This window comes from Ursus arctos, unplaced genomic scaffold, assembly GCF_023065955.2.
Source record: "Ursus arctos isolate Adak ecotype North America unplaced genomic scaffold, UrsArc2.0 scaffold_1, whole genome shotgun sequence".
NCBI classification, from domain to species: Eukaryota; Metazoa; Chordata; class Mammalia; order Carnivora; family Ursidae; genus Ursus; species Ursus arctos.
The window spans coordinates 23,459,192-23,484,078 of record NW_026622763.1 but is presented as its reverse complement, the minus strand read 5'-3'; the positions used below and the strand labels follow the sequence as shown (position 1 = coordinate 23,484,078).

Sequence of the window (24,887 nt, the reverse complement as noted above, 5' to 3'; positions counted from 1 at the left end):
ACACTATAGTGAACATCTTTATATATAAATTGTGGACTGCATCTCTGATTATTTCTACATGTCTAGTGTCATACTGTCTGCACTATGGATAACATTGGTGTGCATATTTTTATACATAACTGTTTGACAGCACCTATCTTTATGGTAAATTACTTCAAGTGAGATTACTGGATGAAATTGAATAAATGACATGAAAGTTTGGGTTATTTATGCATATTGTAGTCAGTTCCACCGGCAGCAAGAGATGAGAATGGATACTGGCAAACTTGAAGGGACTTTTATACCTTAAAATTACTTTACAGTTGAGTGGCAAATAAAATATGTTCTTGTATTTGCCTTTCTTTTTTTAATCAAGCTTGACTACTATTTTACATATTGATGGGGTATTTATATACATTTTCTTAATTCTTCTGTTGTAGCATTTATCTTATTTTTATTAATCTGTATTTGTTACAAAAGATGAAACTTTCATATTTATTGCCAATATTTAATCCAATTAATTTGTTTTTTTAACAATTGTATAAAATTAAAACTATACTAATATGATTTTCTCTTTTGAATTTCTATACATCTGACATTTTCCTTAAAGAGTCCCAGATTTCTTCTGCCTTGGATCAGCTAGAGGTTAAAATTATTAAAAAGTGGCTTCAAAAGGGAGAGTTGTTGCAATTTCATTACCTATACGTGGATTTTTGATTCTTCAATGAGATAGACAGCAATACTTTGCAGCAAAAAAAAGCAGGATTGTTAAGAGAGAATTTTAGAGAATTCTTTATCTTATATTTGACCCTGGATTATAAGGCTCTACATAAGGGGCATGGCGTCTACAAAAAAAAAGATAAAGAAGAAGCCTGCCCAGGGTCAGCTGTGCAATTTACAAAATGAAAATGCAGAGTCCCTTGATCAAATATCATTAATATCAAGACAGTGACAACAGGTATTAAACCAAGTGTGGGGCCCTGTACAATCCACGGGTCACATGCCGGTGAAGCCAGCCTTGATCCTGCCTTCTCTAATCTTATTGGATTGTGACAAGAAGGAACATAAAATACAGGGAAGGCAGTTGGTCAGAAGTGTGCCACGGTCACCTCTCTCTGCCTGGAAGTACAGTGCTTTTTTTGTAGGTTCGGGGAAATTCCTAGGGTGAGGGGATTACCTTCCCCCACCTACAATCACATTTGGAATTAAGGATAGAAATGTTTCTTACCTGGCTCCATAACCATAGCCTGAAATGATGTCGCGTGAAGGAAAACTCAACTCAGAGCTCAGTCAGGTGGAGTAAGCCTTCAGTAAAACTCCTAGCTTCTCTCTTGGTGTCAACAGAAGCTCTTCGTGCCCCCAAGGGGAGCAAAGAAATGAGCTGAGTTGAGAGTCAGCATGATGGCCAGGACATTCGCTGCATCTGGGGCAAGTAGTCCTAAGCGAAGGTGTGAGCGAAGGAGGAGAAAGCCGGGCAAAGCTGCCCTGTGTCCCAGCCCTTCGGCAGTGGTGAAGAATCCAGCAGCTGTATTTTACTGATGCCTATAGAGTGATCATCAGAAAGAAGGACAACAAATGCTGGTTATAATGATTTCTGACACAAACACTTTACATAACATCTTGTTAAACAAATAAGTGATAATGGAAAAATAAGCAAATCAACATCCTTGCAAAAACTTTAGGGTGTAGCTTCTGAATAATACAGTAGTTGCAACTCTTTTGGTGGAAAGTTCTCTTTGCTATTAGTAATATCAGCTGACAACTCCCCAAACAGAACACGAAAGTAAAATGTTGGTTAAGGAAAGCTCCACTGATTAACTTATTAAAGTAAGGTAATGCATCACCTTAAGAGACATTTAGTTTCTTAAAGCGGGAACATGGGAAATAGTTATTTCTAGGATTTAAGGCTTCAGTGGCTGAAGTCAAGTGTTTAGCTCCTGAATCTGATTTGGACTGGGTGCAGTTTTTGATATAATGGTTTAGGATCTGTGGACAAATCAAGGTAAGGGTCTTAGAAAAGTGTTCCGGACCAGTTTTCAGACGAGTGACCTCTTTGCCCATTTGAGCAATCTACTGTCCTGAGAAGGCTACCTGCTTAAATAAACAAAACTGTTGTCCTAGGAAAAGCCTGACTGAGCACATTCCTTTTATTTTTTATTCATTTTTTAAAAAAGATTTTATTTATTTATTTGAGAGAGAGAGAGCACAAATGGATGGGTGGGGCAGGAAGAGAAACAGGCTTCCTGCTGAGCAGGGAGCCCACAAGGGGCTCTCTGAGGTGATGACCTGAGCTGAGGGCAGACACTTAACCTACTGAGCCACCCAGGTGCCCCAAGGACATTCCTTTTAGATAATTGAATTTGGGAGAAGATCCTGAAGCAAACAATGAAGTCATTTACTGGTTTATATCTTTACCTTCCTGGAAAAGAATTTTCCAGAATAAATAATAAAGTGATGTTGACGGAGGCAGCCTTCATTTTTAGTCCAGAGAGTTAAGTTTTGGGGCTGCAGGTCATCTCAGTCCTCACTAGACTCACAAACATAACGTCAAAAACAGCTTCTAAAGAGAGTAAGCTTTACCTCTTATAATCCAATAAGAGCAATAGACACTTTTAAAGTAATTGTCAACTGCCATTAACATGGGCAGACCTGGACAAAACTTTAAAGAAAGTGTAAAGTTCTAGTACTTCTTACAGTAATTTTGTAATCTTATTTCTCCTCAGCCTCTTGAATTTCCACCTCTGTTTCAGTTCTACAATTTTCCTCATCCACCAAATTCTTAGATACTCCTTCCCCAAGGTTTTCCTGTAAGAAACTGAATCGAAGTCAATAAACTTCCTTTGAAATTAGAACTCCTTGCTCTCAGAACATTTATTTGGTAGTTGCTGTACTGCTTTAATAAACACTTCGGAAAATATGCACATACCTATCTACTTGCTACAGTTTGTCCTATTAACCGGAAAGCATAACGTGTAGAATTCATGTCTTTGGGAAGATGAATTACTTAGTAATATGTAACATACTTTCTAGATACATTTATTAACTGCATAATGGATTGAATAGTACCTTCCTTCAATATTTTTAAGTTTGGATTTGCTCCCTTCAGTATCAGTTGGCTTAAATAAAATATTGAATTGGTATTTTCAAACCAAGGGAGATTGAATTAAATAATCATAGCTCATCAATCACTTTTCTGTCTTCATTCAGTGTAACGTTGTGAGAAAACACGGGATTGAGAGTGAGAATATCTTGGAATTAGTCTTGATTCTGCCACCAACTACAGAACTCCATATATCACTTAATTACCATAAATTTCAGGTTATTTATTCAATTAATTGAAGAATTATACTAACAAGTTTCTAAAATTAATGCCAGCTCCGTCTTCTCTGATGAATGATCCTAAGTTGTACAGTATCTCCCATGTGAGCTCCTCAGAAAAGTCTGTTTTCTTACCTGCATTTGCCAGTCATTTGTGCTAAATCTGAAAGGTCATTCAACACATATGGCTGGTTTATCATAGTTATTTCTGTACACCTGTTTAAAGTGTCTACAATAGGGGTGCCTGGGTAGCTCAGTTGTTAAGTGTCTGCCTTCGGTTCAGGGCGTGATCCTGGAGTCCTGGGATCGAGCCCCACATCAGGATCCTCCACTGGGAGCCTGCTTCTTCCTCTCCCACTCTCCCTGCTTGTGTTCCCTCTCTCGCTGGCTGTCTCTCTGTCAAATAAATAAATAAAATCTAAAAAAAAAAGTGTCTACAATAATCATTTCATAGCAATTCATGAGTTTTTAGAATATTCTAAAAAACACAGGAAGACTCATCTGTCAAGAGCACAATGAGGAACTTACTAAAATAATGAAGATAATTTGGGAGCCGGAGAGGGACTGTTGGTTAACTCTTCAGATTTGCTACTTTGTTCCTTAGCTCCAGCTCAGTGAACATAATATATTACGGAAAGATACCTGTTTTCTGAAATGGTGATAATTGGGAATCGGGGGAGGAGTTGATTAACTCCAAATATCACTCTGACTCTCGGTATGGCTCAGTGAAAATGAGATTGCATTGATTTAAAATGCTGTTATAAAATTTTAAGGTAACCAATATTTAAATGGTAAAAGATATCTACCTTCTACATCACTCTAAATGGTAATGGTAACATAATAAAATAAAAATTTCAAAACAGAAGCAATATTAAGTTTTAGATCCTCTTTATTCTACTACAGCTGAGTTTCAAATCAGGAGCAATAAAAAGGGGAGAGCTTTATTGCTACCCACTGTTCTACCCTTCTGGGCCATGTTTCATTTTCTCTTTTTTACATCTCATTTGTCTTTTCCCTATGCTGGGAGGAAAAGTGTTGAAATGAATACCCACCATCAACATGGATGGAACTGGAGGGGATTATGCTAAGTGAAATAAGTCAAGCAGAGAAAGACAATTATCATATGGTTTCACTTATATGTGGAACATAAGGAATAGCATGGAGGACATTAGGAGAAGGAAGGGAAAAAGGAAGGGGGGGAAATCAGAGGGGGAGATGAACCATGAGAGACAATGGACTCCTGGAAACAAACTGAGGATTTCAGAGGGGAAGGGGTGGGGGGATGGGCTACCCTGTTGATGGTATTAAGGAGGGCACGTATTGCATGGAGCACTGGGTGCTATACGCAAACAATGAATCATGGAACACTACATCAAAAACTAATGATGTACTATATGGTGATTAACATAACATAATAAAATTTAAAAAAAAAAGAAAAAAAAAGAATTGAACCTTCTATGCTATCTAAGGAATATAAACTCACTGAGGCATATAGAACTAATGTCTACATATATAATGTAAGATAGATAATTTTTTAAAAAGATTTATTTATTTATTTGAGAGAGACAGAAAGAGAGCAAGCAGACGGAGGGAGAGAGAGTAGACTCCCTGCTAAGCAGGGAACCCGATGTGGGACTTGATCCCAGGACCCCAGGATCATGACCTGAGCCAAAGGCAGGCGCTTAACCGACTGAGCCACCCAGGCACCCCCGTATGATAAACTCATTTTTCAAAAGGAGTTTCAAGCATGTGTATCTAACTCTAACTCTTGTATTTTCTGCATCTAGAGCCCCTCATAGTTGCTGCCTGGACCATGGTGAGGCAGTAGTTAACGGGCAAGGAGAGAGATACGGCTGCTCCTGCAGTGGTTCTCCCAACAAAGCAGCCTGGCTCTGGCTCCCGGTGACCACAAACACTTCCAGATTGCCCCATTCCCTGCTGCCTATTCTGTCTTTCTGCAGCAATAATCTTCAGGCCTTCTCAATGGTCATTTCGTTCCTTAATTCTCCTTTAAGTATTTTGGACTTCCAAGGATTCTCACAATGTGTGGGCCAATAAACTATATCCTTGTCTTTTTTTGCTATAATGTTGGATTTATTGCCATTTCTTAAACCATTTTTAGGAACCAGGAACATAAGGGAAACAGGCTGTAACATGTTCAATCCATCATCTTGCAACTGTGGTAATCAGATAGGTAGATATAAAGTGAAAGCGGCAAGCTGAAGAACAAATAACCATGCAGAGAAATTATTTGTAGTAATAAACAGAAACCTTGAGTTAAGGCAACAGACTTTGAGCACAGGAATGGCAGGAGAAGGGGAGCCGTGGAGCAGATGGGCGTGTGGGTATGTGCTGGGTATGGCACACCCACCACCTACCTCACAACACCCGAAATCACAACGTCACCCAAACGAACGGATAAAGATCTTAATCAAACAGACGTAAGATAAAATAATTTTATACATAATGAATAATTTCATAAATAACGTCAAGGATAAACTCTAAAATGTCCTCTTGCTCTCTGATCATCTCTGGTTGAAATAAACATCCTACACAGTGTCTGGAGTGGCTGCCTACCCAAGCATTTCACCTCCTGTGTTTTCTGCCTTCTTTAAAGTTATTCTGATTGTACACTGGCATCTAAGTAAGTGTAAAAACAAAGAATTTGGGTGGGCTGTATTGAAGGGGAAGGGCTATGTATTCTCCACAAGACTCTGCCTTACTTTATCTCAGTTAGGTCAGTTTATTTTGATATTTATTGCACTGGACAAAAATAACCTGAATAGGTTATTGGAGGTTTTTGAACCAAGATGTCCAGCTTGTTTAAGTAAATAAATAACAGATGATAGATAGATAGATAGATAGATAGATAGATAGATGATAGATAGATAGATAGATAGATAGATAGATGATAGATAGATAGATGATAGATGATAGATAGATAGATAGATGATAGATGATAGATAGATAGATGATAGATAGATAGATAGATAGATGATAGATAGATAGATAGATAGATGATAGATAGATGATAGATAGATAGATAGATAGATAGATAGATGATAGATCTTTGAATTTGTTACAAGGTCAATATTGTATCTAGATCTGTTTCTGCATCGATATGTGTACATTCACTCTTACTTGGTTTCCATACAGAGACCTACCTCATATGACTGTTCCTTTATCTTCCCCCTTTTTTTTTTTTGACGGAGTAATTATGAGAAATCTATACAACTTTGGAGAAAAGGACTTATTTTTTGTTTTCAGAAATAAACATTTTTTACATCCCTCTCCTCCGCCAACATACTACGTAGACGTTTTAAAGGAAATCATAGTTTGAGGTGGTTTCAAGCAGAGATGCACTCACCAATTTACTCAACATGACTTCCAGTTAGAAAATATCACAAAGGATAAACTGGAACTTATGCATTCTGTTTGGTTGAACAAAAAAGGTTTTGCCTTGAATTTTATGCCAAATAAGAGTGATGAAATGTCAGTGTTTTTACGATTCTTCAGTGCTGTGAATATGACCTATTTCCACATATTTTGAGGAGCTCTACTGTTCAGCCTGCATGCCCTGAAGATTTTTTTTCTGTTCTGTAACTTATTTCTAAGTGCAATTTAAGTGAAAGATAACATGCAGCCCCCAAAAGTGTAAAGATGTATCTTTAAAAGTCTCTTTCCCTGCTTCTCTATCAACTTTCATCCCATATTGTGAATATCATTAAAGTACACTTTTCAAAAGGTTATAAACAAACAAGTGTCAAAGATTTTTCTCAGTTCATTAATAAGGGAACCAGTAAGATGTTAAATGTAGTTCAAAACAGATTTCAAGAAATGAAGACTTATGCAGTCTGTCAGTTACAGTAACACTGAAAATAATTTGCAACTAGATACAAAACTGATTAATGTCACGTATGGCAATAAACTAACATTTGCAGTTAACTTTTTCTTCTAGATAGAATGGCTACATTATCGTTGAACAAGAGTCAGCTGAGTGCTCCCATTCAAGAAACGATTTCACTAATACCAGTTTTCTACAAGTTAACCTCTGCCCTTACAGAGCTGTAAAGTGTGCTAATCAATAGTAAAAAGATAGTTTAATGAAGACAGCTCCTCCTAGAAAACAAGCTAATCCTCAGTCATGTTATGTTCCCTGCTCAGAGTTCAGCATTAGACTGATGGGACATCCAGCAACCTCTGTAGCCTATGTCCATGTCTTGGGTAATACTTTTAATTTAATTTAATTTTATTTATTTATTTTATTTATTTAACTTATTTATTAAAAGATTATTTATTTACTTATTCGACAGAGAGAGCTAGAGAGGGAACATAAGCACGGGGGAGCAGGAGAGGGAGAAGCAGACTCCCTGCTGAGCAGAAAGCCCGACGTGGGGCTCCAACCCAGGACCCTGGGATCATGACCTGAGCGGAAGGCAGACGCTTAACGACTGAACCACCCAGGTGCTCCGGCTAATTCTTTTTACAAGTATCCATGCTGAAGTGGACATACGGGTTGGGGCAGATCAAGGCAAGGCGGTACTAGGATTATCCCACCAAAAGGCAGAAAGAGTTAATATTCAAGTTTTGACACCTAATATAGTATTTTTGAGACTGCGGCATGACAGTTTAAAAGCAAGGCTGTTTCAAGAGAAATTCTTTTATCTATCCATTTAACATATGAAGCAGAGGTCTGGAGAATGTGATTGCTGACTTTTACCTAAGGAACATTCCAACAAAGAGAAATGGGGTAATATCCACCACCACCTACAGACCTGGTAGATTAATGGGGTGACAGGAGACAGAGCAGAAGAGGCAGGCAGTCAGGTATATGGAGTAGGGGATAAATTTCTTTCATTTAGAGAAATGCCAAACCCCAGAAGCTTCTGCCAATTTTTCTTCATGTGTCCTGGCAGGGTGAGCATGGTAGGATACCTCAGACGTCCCCAAGGACAGCCGTGTGGAAAAACTCTGGTTGTACAGTCTACTCAGGCACAGAGAGGGCCTGGCTTCTCACTCAGGGCTGCCTTGCAGTTTGCATGGCCAGGGGTGGGATCCGGAAGTTCTTGCATGCAGATAAGGAATTTCTGTAACTGTACCTCGGCCTGGGGCAGTATGGGATTCATACTCAGATCCCAGCAGGCTCCGCAAACAGGGAGGGCCAAGACATGTTCACTTCCTCAAGGATGGCTGCCAGCACCTTGACTAAGCTGAGAGAGCGTTTTTCCTAGTGACAGATTTCAGCAGAAGCTGGCCGTGGGTGGCTTAGCAGGGAGAGGCTAGGACCACTCACACGACAGCAGCCGATACTTTAGAGGGAAAGCCAGGGCTGGAGGGGTGGGGATGAAGGTAGGGGGATACTACAGGACTCAGAGACGTTTGTCTCTTTCCCAAAGATCAAGCCCTGGAAGCAATACCCCTCCTCCATGCAGCCAGGTAGTATCCGGGAGAAAGCAGGTGAGTGGAGTAAGTTCTGAAATTTTATCCAATATTGTCTTACTGGTCACCTAAAAAGATTTAAATATGATTCAAACTAATCTTACTGGATTAGTTTTTTTTTGTTGTTGTTGTTAATTGTGTTGTTCTTTCTATCCTGGCTTATTTGGGTAGAAACGTGATAAAAATGAGAGAGCTGTGGAAATTAATCTGTATTTCCTTTTATAGCTGAATGTACTGAAGTAAATATGCAATCCTGCTACTAATCTATTCTTCTTTCCATTTTTCTTGAACACAAAGGAAGAAAGGAAGAACAGGAAAGCAAAGAAGGAAAGAAAATTCTGAGCACTTTCATTTAACTGGGACTGGGGGGGGGTGCTTATCTTACTGAGAACCTTTGCACGTATCTCCTGCTCCTTCAAACCCAGTAATCTGCACGTCCTCTTCACTTGAGGGCCGTAAAAGCTTGGAACCCTACCAGAGTTCCCTCCGAAGGGTGAGGAGAAATGAGAGAAGTGGACGCTTTTCCCCGGGTTCTTGTCTGGGATTCTCAAATGGGGCACACATGCAGAAGCCCCAAGGACAGCATGAGGGAGCAGTAGATGGACCCCAGATAGGCTGGCAGAAGGGGAGATGGTCCTCTGAATGTCACACTCTTGAGGAATGTTGAGGTTCTCACTTATGCAGTTGTGGCTCGAGTAGGCAAATACTTTGCTAAAAGCTGTAGGCAGGGTCACTAGTAGGAACTGAGAGAGCTGCTTCCAGTGGGACCCTCCACCCAAGCCATCCACAGGTACCGCCTGTGCCAAGAGGAGACGAGAAGCTCACCAGTGGTGACAGCACGTGAGAGGGATGCAGAGATCACCAGAAATGGAGAACAAGCCAGAAGCAGGGGGACAAACGGGGAATTTTAAACCAGCATAAGACTGAACCACAGGCCTGAATTAAATGGAGAATTTGATCCCTCCATTCATAGAAATTAAACCCAGAAATGACTAAATGAAATTGACCACAATATGCAAGTAGGTAGCTCTGAATCGGAGTTTAAGAAATAAAGAATAATACTTTTTTTTTTTTATACCCAAGGTTACCACGAGGGTTGTAACTATTAAGTATCTATACATGTGTTACTTATTAAAGTAGATGATATAAAGCCTACCTTCTAGTTCAGCTGCTTACATCATTATAGCCAACCCTGTACGTGCAATAATTTTCACAAACACGAGAATGTGGTGAGGCAGCCCAAACCCATTGTCGTATCACTATCTGCAAAGTACTTTAATTTAGAGATTTTTTTTTAATTCTAATGCACAGTAGTGTGTGACAAACACTGGCTACAAACGAAACAACAACAAAAACCTCGCTATAAATGAGAGATAATTGTGTTTGTGCTAAACCATAAAAAAGCCCAGCATATACCTAAGAACAGAGATGATGCTTTTGAAAGAGAAAGAAAAAGAGAGAGGGTAATTTAGCATTTAGAACAGAGAAGCATGGAGCTAAGAGGTAAAAAGGTGATTGGCTGAAGATCATGCTTAAAACTTTAAAAATTAAAATCCCAGAGTGTTATTTTTTATTATGCCTTGAAATGCTGTTTCTTTAAATCACAAAACTATGTAAACAAAAAATTCCCTTTTCAACTGCTGCAAGTTGCTGATAAGAATGGAATTTCTCTTCCCACATGTGGTAGGCGTCTCGCTTTAGTAGAAATGTAAAGTTCTACTTTGTGTAAATTGAGTCATAATTTGTTTTATTGTGTTAAAATACACATAACATAAAAATTATCATTTTAAAGTGTACAATTCAGTGACATCAAATACATTTGCAATGTTGTACATCCATCATCCCTATCTGGTTCTGGAACTTTTTCACCACTGCAAAAGGAAATCTCACCCCCAATAAGCAATTATTCCCCATTCTCTCAAGTCCAGCCTATGGCAACTACTCATCTACTTTCTGTCCTAACGGGCTGTCTAGTCAGGCTATTTCCATAAATTGAATCTTACAATATATGTCCATTGGGTCTGACTTCTTTTACTTAGCATACTGTTTTTAACCTTCATCTATGTTGTAGGATAGGCCGATACTCTATTCCTTTTTTTGGATGAATACTATTGCATTGTGTAGATATGCACGTTTTGTTTATCCATTCATCCATTGACCAACATTTGGATTATTTCCATCTTATGGCTATTGTGAATAGAGCCATTATGAATGTTTGTGTACCTGTTTTGAATTCTCTTGAATAAAAACCCAGGAGGAGAAGGCTTATTAATGTGATAATTCTATCTTTAGTGTATTAAGAAACTACTGAACTGTTTTCCACATTCTACATTCCTACCAGCAATGCATGGGCTCTAATTTCTCCATATTTTCACCAACACTTGTTTACTTCTTTTCATTATGATCACCTAACTGGATGTGAAGTGATATCTCAGTGTGGTTTTGACTTGCATCATCCTAGTAACCAATGATGCTGACAATCTTTTAGTGTGCTAATTACCCATTGGATATCTTGTTGGGACAAGTCTATTTAAGTCCTTTGCCTGTATTTCAGTTAGAGTGTTTGTATTTTCAGTTAGAATGTTTATATTATCGTTGTTACATCTTACAATTTTAAACAATGAAAGTAAATTTGAAATCATCTTGACAAAGTGTCAAGTGTTTTTAGTGGAAATCCCACAAGAATAGGTCATTCCAGACTCAGACCTTTTAAGAAAAGGGGAACATGGGGCCAAGAAATGGGAGCTATTAAGACACCAAGACTCCATTTTTACGCAATAAATGGAAAAGCGGCACTTCGCAGTTCAAGTCCCTTACCACAGAAGACTGACATATCCTGGCTCTCTGCCCACAATCCCCTCAAGTCTAAGAGTGATCTGTATGTCATGAAAAACATCTCCTGCCTTCAGCAGCTGGCGGCAGGAAGGAGCATGATTCCCTCTACACAGGAGCCATGGGACCTCTAGTCTTGTAAATGAAGAATCGAAGACAACGGAAAGTTTAATGACATGACCTAAATTCACCCAGCTATTATTGAACCTGGAACTCAGGTGTAATGTCCTGTCCCCTATGCCTTCAAGCTGTCCCTAGTCATAGTCTTTTGTATGCTACATCATAAAACCAACGAAGGTTTTTAAGATAGCTGACTGGGATTAGGAGGATAATTCTGAAAGAATGATGACCACCTGAGGCAATCTTTACGAACACATATTTTGACTTAGAAACAAGATTTCAGGTTTAATTAAGGAATTAAAGGAATACATATAAAACATAACATCGAGATCCATCAAATATGTAAAATATGTAGTTTGAGTACCATTTTGGGATGTAGATAATTACCAAAGAAAATGCAAATTGTAAATGGATTTTAATGAACCCAACCTAAATATAGTTTAAAATATCTAACAACGTAAAGTGAAAGGGGAGATCAGTTTATGCTATAACATACATAATATGAAATATTAGAAATTATTCATTCTTGTGACCTATAATACACCCTCAACCTTTTTGTTTAGTTATTTTTTAAATTTTAATTAGAGAGAAGGTGTGAAAGAAAGACACAAAATAAATGAAAAGCTTAACTTCACTGTTTGAAAAATGGTTGATCATTCTCCAGAGACCAGACTTCTTTTGGCAAGATATTAAGTAGAGTGCAGGGAGGCCAGGTCTGACCCACTCAGGGCTCTAAAGCCAACTTTGCTGCTCGGTATCAATCAGTGTGTAGGGAACATCAGAGACAGAAGGCCAAAGGTGTAAAGCCACTGAGATAGGAGAAAAAGATGGAGCTAATCAGATGCTTAGACGGTCCTGGACCAAAGCATGAATTTAGGATGAAAGCACACAGCTATTTCAGACACAGCAAATAGAACAGAGCATGACCTTCAGGCTGGGGAGAGAATGCGCCAAACCCAAAATTTCTCAGAGGTCAGGGATTACAGAAGAAGGACCGTTGATAAAAATACGGACAGAAGTAAATTGCCTTAGTGCTTTGTGACCTGAGAAGTATATTTTCCCGGCTATTCTTTCCTGCGTAAGAGAGAACATCCTTTATCTCAGCTACCGAAAAGCATTCTAACATTTTCTCTTGGAATCTCCATTCAATATTTTTTCCATTCAATTTTTTTTTTGTAACCTTAACATAACCAACATTTGTTGTTCCATTTCTATTATAAAGTCTTTAATGATTATCAAGCCATTATTCTTCATCTTGGACTTTTTAAATATTTTATTTATATATTTATTTTAGAGAGAATAGGGCAAGAGAGAATGCGAGTGTGCACGCATGTGAGTGGGAGGAGGGGCGGGAGTGGGGAGAATCCCAAGCAGGTTCTACACCCAACATAGAGCTCAGTCTCATGACCCTGAGATCATGACCTGAGCCGAAAACAAGAGTCAGACATTCAACTGACTGAGCCGCCCAGGAACACTTACCTTGGACTTTTTAATAATGTGGACAGTTAAGTAGAATTTGGGGACTATTCCAATATTCCTAGTTGGCTCCTTCCCTTTAGTGGAGAGGGGCATAGTGGAGCAGCAAGAGAAGCTATAGAGATGGGTACATGTGAACTGGAACGCATTGAGAATCACATTTCTTCAGGTTAGATAGGTAATTTGCCTTGAAGACAAGGGAATAAACTATGTAGGAACTCAATTTTCCAATGGACTCTTATAAATTTCTCCCTGTAGATAATGCAGACCATTAGTTGTAAACAATAGGCTATACTTCCTAAATATAAATATGTTTTCATTTGATATCTGGCAAAATGAAAGCAAAGCCATGCATTTGGTTGCAGAAATTAAAATATGGACACAATTATTTTGCTATGGAGAGTGGTATAATTCATTCATATTTTTTCTCAGTCTTTTTTTAATTTCTAGTTTTAAGTAGTTGTCTTATGTCCAATTTATAGAGCCAACTCTAATTCACAGATATTATTCTGTAAATCTCCCTGCCACTTCTCCATTTGCCAGCTAAAGTATAGTACAGGGGAGAGGTACATAGAATATACAATGCTGGGACTAAGGCCTGTATGATGTGGCAATCTCTGTTCCTCAAAAAACGATGTAGCAGATATTGCGTGTTGTATACCTACAGCCAATCTTTATATATCCCTTGGTACATAGAAACACAATTTGTTCAGAGAGCCAGCTTTCAAAGAAGATGATCCTTGCTCTAGCTTAGAGGTAAATACTGATTTATCTAAAGTTCTCACATTGTCCAATAGGAATTTCTGTGATGACAGAAATATTCTATTTCTACACTGCCCAATAGAGTAGCCATTGGCCTCACGGAGCTATTAAGTATTTGAAATGTGGCTAGTAAGACAGCAAAACTGAATTTTAAATTTTATTTAATTACTATCAATGAATTAATTAATTTTTTAAATTACTATTCATTTAACTTTCATAGACACATGAGGCTACTGGCTATCGCATTGGATAACCCAGCATAACTAATTATGATAATCCCATTGACATTGCAAATAACTAGATTGACATAAAGCGTATGACAAAATGTTGGCCAACTGATGGGAAGAGAAAATTGCTGGCAAATGAAATGGTTACTTCCCCCATTAGACAATGCCTTACCTTCCATTACTGCATGGAACTCTGGCACTGAACTTATCATACAGTGAATAGGAGCACCATGGCCGAGCGAGGATGCTCCCCCATTACTGTGAGACTTTCTGTAAATGAGATAATGAATTTTTCATATAGCTTAAGCCATTTTGATTTGTGTGTCCTGTTACTGCAGAGGAAGCATCATCACTCATATAAAGTAGCTTCTAGATTATTTAATGAAATTGTTAGAGGAAGTTTTTTTTAAACTTTTAAATTAGAATGGGCTGTTGTTTGAATTTTAATAAAGATAATTTTGTATGGTGTATATATTTGATAAAGGGTAGAGTACTTATACAGTCACCACAATAATAGTGAAGATCAGAGTTGTGAATGTTTCATATTTGTTCTCTAAACTGAAATTTATCTTAAAATCTTATGAAAAGGTAACACATGTGAAACATATATGCTATTTTGAGAACAAATAAATTGAAATTAGAAGATGTTAATGAGGTCAGGCAGCTCATAAATTGTGGGGATATATCTCAATCTTGGGTCTTTTTTTTCCCCAACAAAATACTTCTTTTTAATTTAGACTGGTTGTTTCTGTAATTATCCTCTTTGTTAATGGATTCCAAGAAGAACATAAAACTGACAATTTAGGTATTTGTATATGTAACAGTCTAGTTGTTTTTGTTTCCGACTTATCTCTAGCTATATTAAAAACAGTACATTTTTGACTCATGGGTGGAAAACGTCACATTGAAAAGAAGAATAATATCTGCTTTAATTATATTTAATATAATTATTAAATATACTTCAGAAAAGAAGAAAAATTGAAGTTGGTTTTCAGAAAATCTATAAAATAAAGACTATAAATGTATGAAGTTACATGCAGTGAGTGACTCACAAAATTTTGCAGCTAAGAAATTGAAGGGACCTAACATTTACTACTATTAAAGGTAATTATTCAAACCATAGGTCTTAAAATATCTGCTATTAGTTGCAAATGTTTAGATAGAATTTCAAAAGTGCGCTTAATAATGGGAACAACACATTTTGCTTTCATATCTTCTTGCATGGCAGGAACTGTTTCCCCTTGCCTTTCAGGGGGGAAGAAAAGAACCTTTGAACAGTAGCAGAGGCTCCTTAGTTTAGGCATTTGGTTTTAGACCCTAGAATAGCTTGATGAGGCAGACTTTGTATCTTCTTTTCTAAAGGTATTTAAATAAAGATTTGATCATCTTTTGTGTGTGAAGGGTTTTCACGTGATGCCCTACATGAAGATAATGCAACAGATAAAAAACAAAAAACAAAAAAAACTACTCAAAGTTCTTCTAAGCTTTATGATTTTTTTGGGGGGGGGGGTCATCTCTGCCCCCAAGATCAAGAGTTTCATGTTCTTCTAACTAAGCCAGCCAGCCGGGTGCCCCCCAAGTTTTATGTTTCATCATTTAACTGTATCATTATAAATTTAATGATCAGTATATTCAGATGATATTGGAATTTAGATATTTTAACTCTTCTGGTTTACCACTGAGAAGTCAATGTGGTTAATAAGTTGTGGTTAATAAGTGAGTTTTCATATTATAATTCTCCAGTGATTTCTGAAGTTTATTCCTAACAAAGTAATGTCTCTAATATGTGAAAAATAAGACCAGTGATAAAAATAATTGGGGTCAAAGGCTTTCAAGAGACCTTACAATCACTGTGTACGGGCAATTTTCCCCACAATCAGACACTGGTCTCAAACTAATAAAATAAAGCATACATAAATTATTCTTATTGATATTACAACTAATAGGCATCTTCTGTGAACCAAAGACCATCAACAAATTCTTTCCCCAATAAATCCTGAGGTTTGCAAACATGATTGTCAAAACATACCTCTTTCATTTCCCAAACTTTCTCAGCCTGCCTTTCACTGAGGAATAGATGAGAGTATTTGTGGACGGAGGAGACTTTCTAAGGGACTTTCATTTCTGTTACTACAGGTCCACATTTTATTAATTAAAAGATTGGGCAAGGAATTGATATTTTTCAAATTTGGAAAAGATGTATGGAAAGGATGTCTTTCATGTTGTCTAGAAGTTGTACAATTATATACCATGCTTTGTTTTAAGATATAAGCATTTAACCCCATGAGTATGCATCCACTGGTATAAATTAATCCTATAGAAGTGGCAGAGGAGAAATATAGGAAAACAAAGAAAAACGCTTCAACTTTCTCACTATAACAAAACATTTCCACTGCTATCCAGACCAAAAGATTAGCTGTTTTAAGTGCCAACTAGAGAAAAAGTTCAAAAGAGTAAGTGTAATTATTAAAAGAGTTCCATCAGTGACATTGATTAAATCTGTCTCCCCAGTAAAATCATTATAACATCTCATAACTGTAAAGGATGGGGCTCCTGTTTAAGAATTTATATTTACAACAGGTAAATGACTTTTTAAGCTGTCTTCACATTTGCTTCCAAATCCAGTGTGGACAAAACACTGGTGCTATAATACCGTCTGAGAGATTTATAGTGGACATAAGAAAAGGCTCTACCGCCCGAAAGTTCATACACTTGCTGATAAAGGGGTTGCATGACCAGGGTGAGATATATCTGGCCCTGCCCAGAAGTTGAGTGATACAGTACATCATGATTCTGGGTGTCACCAAATGAATGAATTGACAACTAGAATTAATACTGTGTGCTTTGAGGGGCACCTGGGTGGCTCAGTTGGTTAACTGCCTTTGGCTTGGGTCATGATCCCGGGGTCCTGAGATCAAGGCCCACATCACACTCCTTGCTCAGTGGGGAGTCTTCTCCCTCTCCCCCTGCCTGCCGCTCCCCTGCTTGTGCTCTCCCTCTCTCTCTCTGTCAAATAAATAAATAAAATCTTAAAAAAAATACTGTGTGCTTTGAGAGCAGATTTGAGGGTGGAGGGGAAGGGCAGCATACTGGCGCTAATATTATCAAATGCTAGATGTGGGTTTCTTAATTCAGCGTCCTATGGATGAGCTTCAGGAAATCTATAAACACCTCGGAATTAAATATGCACCATTTTATATTCATTTTTTTAAGATTTTATCTATTTATTTGACAGAGAGAGAGACAGCCAGCGAGAGGGGGGAAAACAAGCAGGGGGAGTGGGAGAGGAAGAAGCAGGCTCCCAGCAGGGAGCCCGCTGCAGGGCTGGATCCCAAGACTCTGGGATCACGCCCTGAGCTGAAGGCAGGCACTTAAAGATTGAGCCACCCAGGCGCCCCTATATGCATTTTTATAGGGGAAGAAGATCTGTATGTTTCACTGGATTCTCTGTATAGGCTATAGTCACAAACACAAGAAAAAAGATTAAGTATCAGTCTTTGTAAATAACTTGAAAATTAGGGAAAGGAAGATTTGCATGCTTTAAATATGGTGTAAACAATTAATAAAAAAAAAAATCTACAATTTCTGGCTCTCATGTTCCAGTATTTTTTCCTTCCAAGTATACTCCCTATTCCACTAAAGAAATTGTGAGTTTGAAAAACAGTTGAGTAAGTACAATTGTGCTCTTCCCTGCCTCCAGCTCCAGGTTCCCCTTACCACAGCTTGCCTTCTTTAGGCTCTCTGTCCCAGGGCGATCGATTCCCTGTAAGTTCCACTGTGTTTTGTGTCCTCTCTGACCTCCTAACCTTTGCAGACACAGCTTTTTCTGCCTGAAATATTACTTCCACCTCTAGTCTCCAACTGATTAACCCTACTTGTCCTCCAGGATTCCTCTCTAGTGACCTTAGACCAGGACCCTGGGCGAATCTCTGTTAATGCACATACCAAGCTGCATTGAAATAATGGGCTTTTACAGTTTCTTTTTTCCATTACCAAATTGCAGAGTTCCTTGAAATCATTTAGAAATCCATTCACCTCAGTAAGCTCACAACCTCACACAGGTTCTGGTACATAAAGGGGCAATAGTCTTCACTGAATGTAGATGGCTTAGCAAAAAATGAGTTGTAGTGACCAAAAAGGTTCAATGAGTTTTCCTTTTTAGAGTGCATGTATTTTTAAACAAAAGAAAATTATAAGCTAAAGGAATGAATGGAAATGATTTCATGCAGAAAGAAACAAACTAGAAAGGTATCTAGTAGATAGGTAATAAGGGAAACTTCCTGAAGCCACTGAGTGATTAAATTCCTGTCACATACTTGACACCTGGAGACCTACTCTCTCTTGAATCATTAATCACATGTTCCATTTGAAAGTACCTTACAACTCACAATTTTTGTAAACAGTGCAGTTGAAGTTCATAAGGAAGAGATGGAATTTATATTTTGTCAGATAGCTAACGCGGCAATATTCTATTCTCAAATTTGAAGTTAGGCAAATTCCACCTACTTACTCTCCTAATTGTTTTCCTAAGCTCAGTGATTTTCAACTGGTTGTGTGGTGGATACTGCGATGCTGCAACCACATGTCCCTTCAGCGCAGGAAGACTTAGAATACATTTGCTGATTGTGCTGCTGCCTGATAGATTCCAACTGTGACACTTTTCTCTGCTTGCTGCAGGGAGCCCGCTCACCCAAGCCTCACTCTGTCTCTGAGGGCTGCCTACACTCAGTGTGTCGTTAACGAGCAACTAAAGGCTCTGGCGCCCCTCACTACCTTGAGAACACTCGGAAGGACCATGGCAGTTTCAGAGGTTCCTGTGGGATTGAGTGACATTTTCTAAGACTCTATGGCCCAACTTTTCCCTTTGCTCAAAGATGCTCTCTTCCCTCCCCTCTCACCACTCCTTGCCCCAACAGGTGCTAATTCCGAGAGTGTTTCCTAATACTCTCTGGCTCTTGTGTTGAGAATAGCCTCTAACGGACAAAAATACAAGTACTAGAATTAGTTCGGAGACTATGGTAGTCCTGGGAATCAATTTTGATCACAGGCAGTGCAAAATATTTGGATTTTGAATATTTTTAAAGTTAGAGACAACAAATTTCCTGACATATTGGGTGTAGGTTGTAAGAGAAATGGGGATTCAAGGATGACTCCACTTACGCTGGCATGGGTACTGGAAAAGCAGTGGGGCATGGCCTATATTTGAGGTAGATATGGGGAGGGACAATTGAGAATCCATTTTGAAGCGTGTTCAGTTTGAGATGTCAACCAGACATCCAGTAGAGATGTCAAGTAGACGATTAGATGTACAGGTCTGCAATCTGATGAACACTCTGGGTGGGAAATGTAACTCCAGAAGTTTTTTTTAATTTTTAAAGCCATGAGCCTAGATGAAATAGCCAATGGAATGAGCAAAAAGAAGAGAAGACCAAAGTCTGAGACTGGAAATGTTCTAATTTAGAGACTGGGGAGAAGAAAAGGAACCAGCAAAGGAGACTGTCCTACCATTGAGGTAAGACAAATCCCAGAGAGAGTAAAGTCTTGGAAGAAATGTGGGGAAGTATAAAAAGGAGAAGGGTATGATCAACTGCTTCAAATGCTACCTATAGGTCAGGTCAGTTGGCTTCAGTTACTTTGGGAGTATCTTGATGATAATATTTTTAATAAACTGATGAGGAAGAAGACATGATGAAGTGAGAACATGTGAGGAGGGGAGAAAAACACCTGTTTTAGGTGTTTAGCTACAAAGGGGAGCAGAGTAATAGGAAAGTAGTTAGCAGAGAAAGTGGAATCAGAAAAAAAATTTTTTTAAGAAGAAATAACCGTATATGTGTATGTTGATGGGAATGATCCAATAGAGAGTGGGAAAGTGATGATGTAAGATAAAGATGGAATTATTTCTGGAGCAATGAGCTTGTGCTAAGCGAGAGAGAGTGGGTCTACTATACAAATGAAAACAGCGGCATTAAATGTGAGTATGACAGTATAGTGAAGATAATAAATATTTTCATATGTTGAAAATAAAGCCAATGTACACATATAAAGTGTTACTTATGGTGCTGGGCTAACAAATTATCAGTTGAAGTAGTCTCAGTTAGAAAAATGTACAACATATTCAAATAAGCCAGCTAATTTTTTAAAGGATACAGTGAAGTAATTTTAAAGATTAAATATTTGAAACTTTTTTGTCAGTATTATAATTTTAACATAGTTGAAAGATAACCTATTTTCTTAGCATGTAATAGGTCCAAAGCCAAACATTATACACATCATTAGAAATATAATTGTGAACAAAGTATGTTTGTTCCTATATCTTAATATAAGGCAAATATTATAAAGCACATTTTAATGGAGAAAAAGTTGGAAAATATGCTTCGGAAAAATAAATATTGTTAAGGACATTTTTCATTAATATTCAAAAATAGAACACTAAAATATTTTGTTTAAAGCTAGGCTTTAATCATATATTACACAAAAATAGTTAAAGTATTGTTATTCCCAAGGGCATTTAGGAGACAATATATTGCCAAGAATGGAAAATTAATATCAAAACCGGTTAGAAAAAGCAGTTAGCATCTCCCATATATCCTGATTTGACTAATTAGATTTATGTAATCCATTGAAACATCAGCCAGATTACAGTAGCAAATCTGGTAACATTGGATCATACTATTTAAAAATAGGAGCATCTGGGAAGAATTAACCTAAGAGGAAATTTCCTTTTCCACTGTTATTATCCGCATAAGTTTAAATTCAATTTATGCTACCATTTATGTTTACTCAAAGGCAGACACCACATATAAACAGGTCCTTCTCTTCTAGCTCCTGCTCATCTGTTAAAAATTTTTATTTGTTATGATCTTTGCCCCATTTCCTCTTCGGGTTAAATTTTCTCCTTTATGGGTTTGCTGGAAAAAAAAATCTCAACTACTGTCATTTACACCAGAGGTGAATTACTACCATTAAGTGAAGGGATATTTGTTGCAGCATAAATGCCCTATCTGTTGGACAAAGCAATCTGGTCAACCCAAGAACCCTCTCTTCTGTCACCATAGAAAAGCTGGAGCTCTGAAAACGGGAATCAGGAGCTAATGCTTTATAGGTGACATAAAGTTTGCAGTTGGTCTTGACCCTTGCAATGTCAATCCATTTCCTCATATAGATCAACCCCAATCAATTTGTTTGAGTTTCTGTAAGAATAACGGCCTCTTAAACCATCTCTTGATCATTTACCCTTTGCCAAACATGTGGTACAATTGTTTCTGTAATTGCTAGTAAGCAAGGAAGAGTGGTCAACATTATGGTAAACTGATAATCTAAAGTCTGAGAATTTTTGCTTCCTATGAGGTCTTGGTGAGTTGAAGTTATACTTGTCACTGCAGAAACAGAGATCTATCTATCATCTTTCTACCTACCTATTTATCATTTCTCCTCACATATGATGCCACCACTGAGGCACTTCCTCCGTTCTTTTATTTTAAAGAATCCCTGGTTACAAAGGTCTACCATTACTAAGCACAAAGAGAAATGGATGGTTGCATTCTGGCTGTGCATTAAAATAAATAAATAAATAAAAATAAAAAATCTATTTTTTGAGTATTTGTGTGGTGAGTATTCGAAATACATCTTTCAGATCATTGGATGAATTTTGTATTAAGTCTTTAAGACATGTTTTGTTGTTGTTGTTGTTTGTTTGTTTTAAATCCTTTCTCCGTGTTTCTGCTAATTGAAAAGTTTCATTACAATTGAAAAGTCCTTTGAAAACAACACCATGCTTTTCTTGTCATTGCTGCATGGTCAAGCACTTTCAGGCTTCTGGTCTCAGGGCATGTAATCAAGAAAATAAATACAGAAAATGCTATTCTATAGGCCCTGACCAAGCAATCCCAACTCTCTTCTTTGTTTTACCACTTTTTTGTAGACTTACTGCTCAAATTAGAGCTTCTTGCTCATTGAATAATCTAAATGAGTTATTAATCATATTTGCTTCTTCAACATACAGAAAGCAAGAAGAGGATGATGAAGTTAGGTATTTATAGATGTTTTATAAGCAACAAGGCAAAGTTTAAATTACTTGTTGCCATTAACATTGAAGACAAATATGGGAAATTGAGTTGAAATTGTACCCTTTAAAAAAAATAGCCTAGGAAAAATAATTCTATATTTTGCTAAAACATCTCTCCAATGTCTATGTAGGGTTATATCCAGGGCTGTTTGGTTGGTCTCAAAGGCTCATGCTAAGCTTTGATGCTTGTATAAGTTTGTGTGCATGTGTGTGTGTGTGTGTGTGTGTGTGTGTGTGTGTACATGAATATATCCACTAACATTTGATATAAAAACTTCTATCACTCAACCATATAACTCAAATACTATGTATAATAGAAAACCACCATATGGAAGATTCACACACTGTGGGGTGTAAACATCAAACCCAATGTCTTGAAATATTTAAAGCCATATGTGGTAACAAATGTTTGCATCAGTAACCTGGGTGTAAACTGAATTTTTGGTGCAGCGTTTGTATCCCCTGGCTTAATTAACCTGTACCATTTTACTCTATATTTGACAATATGAAAATTTATGAGTGAATTTTAATGATCTCACATGTATTTTCCCATGTTTTCTATATTTCAGTAACAATGTGAACTCAAATTTTTTGGTAGATCACATTTTTTCCAATTGAAAATAAAAATGTGTTCTGGGGTGGGAAAGGCAAGTTGGGTTTGGGACAGAGATGTAGTCAGATGCTTTTTGACCATGCTTCATGAAAACTTCATTCCCTCTGATGAAAATCTAGCCTGATAAATTGAATCCTGTGACATGGAAAGTCACTTCATATTATGAATTCTGTTGATAGAATGATGATGACAAAGCAGTTACAGATTATTTAAGTAGCAGAATGAGAGTTTTTTGGATTATAAATGTATGTTAATATTTTAAATTAAGCCTTATCTTTATGAAATATGTTGTTTCTTCAAAAATTTAAAGAAATAGGAAGAACTGCAAAAGAGCAATGCAGCTGTAAAAGAGCCGTAGGCAGCTCAGCAGAGAGCTGTAGGGCAAAAATTGCCTGCAGAGGAGTATTGTATAGAGCAATCAACAGGAAGCCTTAATATGCCTATCACGCTCTGTCATTGGCTGGTAGCTGCCTAGGCAGAGTGAGTATTTGACTCAAATACTGTAATGGATCCCAGAGGTACGACAACTCAAGGCTATTATCTGACTGAATTCTATGCAACAGGTTCATTCTTGAAGGTATATCTGAGTGGTACACATTTATTGCCTCCACATTAGTAAATGCCAGATTTTTTAAAATACCATTTATAGTAACAACAAACATTATATGGTGCTAGGTATTAATGTAAAAACAACAACAACAAAGTTCTGCAAGAACTTAAGAAAAAAAAGAATAAAACTATGGAAATCATAACAGAATAACTAAATTTAGTAGTATACAGTAATTACGGATAGCAATAATATGTATAAATAATTACTCTACAAAAATATAATAACTTCACAAATTCAATGAGATTCCAGTTGATAGCTTAGAAAGATTTTTAAAAATATTTATGAAACATTAGGTCTTAAGATATCCAAGACATTCATGAGAAAGTCTAACAAAATGAGGAGACTTGTTCTACCAAATAACAAGTCTAATTATAAAACTGTAATAAATAAAAAATATCATGTAATACATCTGCCGGGTGGTGGGGTCAGTGCTGTGAGAGAACACCCCTGCAGGGAGACCATGATTAAACCCCAGAAGAGGCTGGTTGGGGCTTCTGAGCCTGCTGGGCCAACAATAACGGGCCAGCAGGAAAATATATCAACACTAAGAACCCAGCAGGGACATCAGCTTAAGTGGGAAATTCCAGCCCGAGGAAGACCAGCCTCTAAAAAATGTGGGAAGAATCTAAGCAGTTACTGGCTGATGAAAGTCAGAGACAGAAAGCAGACTAGAGAAAGGTGTAGATGTGAAGTTTAGTGCTGAGGATCTTAAAGCACAGCGCAAGCAGACAGCGTGCTGGGAGGGTGTTCGCAGCTACCAGGACATGCCCAGAACTTCCTTCCAACCATGAAGCTGGAGGAAGAAGCCTACTCCTACCATAGCAACTGCCAGCAGCCAGGCATCTCAGGACTTGCGAAGCTTGTGAAGGAGGCTTACCCAGACCAAACAGTTTGAGAAAAACAATCTCCATTATGAACCATATACCAAAGAAAACCCTAAATGGTGGCTGTGCCGTTTGTTCCAATGATGAAGTGTTTCATTACCCTGGCTGAGCTCAAAACCCATCACCAAGCCCTTAAAAAATATGGTTCTCTTAGAGAGGCAGACCATAAAAGAGACTCTTAACTATAGAGAACAAACTCAGGGTTGCTGGAGGGGAGGTGGGTGGTGGGGATGGGGAGTGAGGGGGGGAGTGGGGAGGCTAAATGGGTGATGGGGATTAAGGAGGGTACTTCATGATGAGCGCTGGGTGTTTTATGTAAAATAATGAATGATGAATCATTAAATTCTACTCCTGAAACTAATATTACACTATATGTTAACTATCTGGAATTTAAATAAAACACTAAAAACATTAAATCTATCTATCTATCTATCTATCTATCTATCTATCTATCTATCTATCATCTATCGCTCTCTTTACTTGCCAGAGACTCTCAATTCAGCCCCTGACCCTAGAGGAATTTAATTTTATTTTGAACTTGGAGAAAAAGAAACCAAGTTAA

At 37.7% G+C, this 24,887-nt stretch overlaps 1 pseudogene; it reads left to right on the top strand.

Moving 5' to 3' along the window:
* The first annotated feature begins 5,630 nt into the window (after window positions 1-5,630).
* On the top strand, window positions 5,631-24,887 carry LOC113263359 (thymocyte nuclear protein 1-like; annotated as a pseudogene).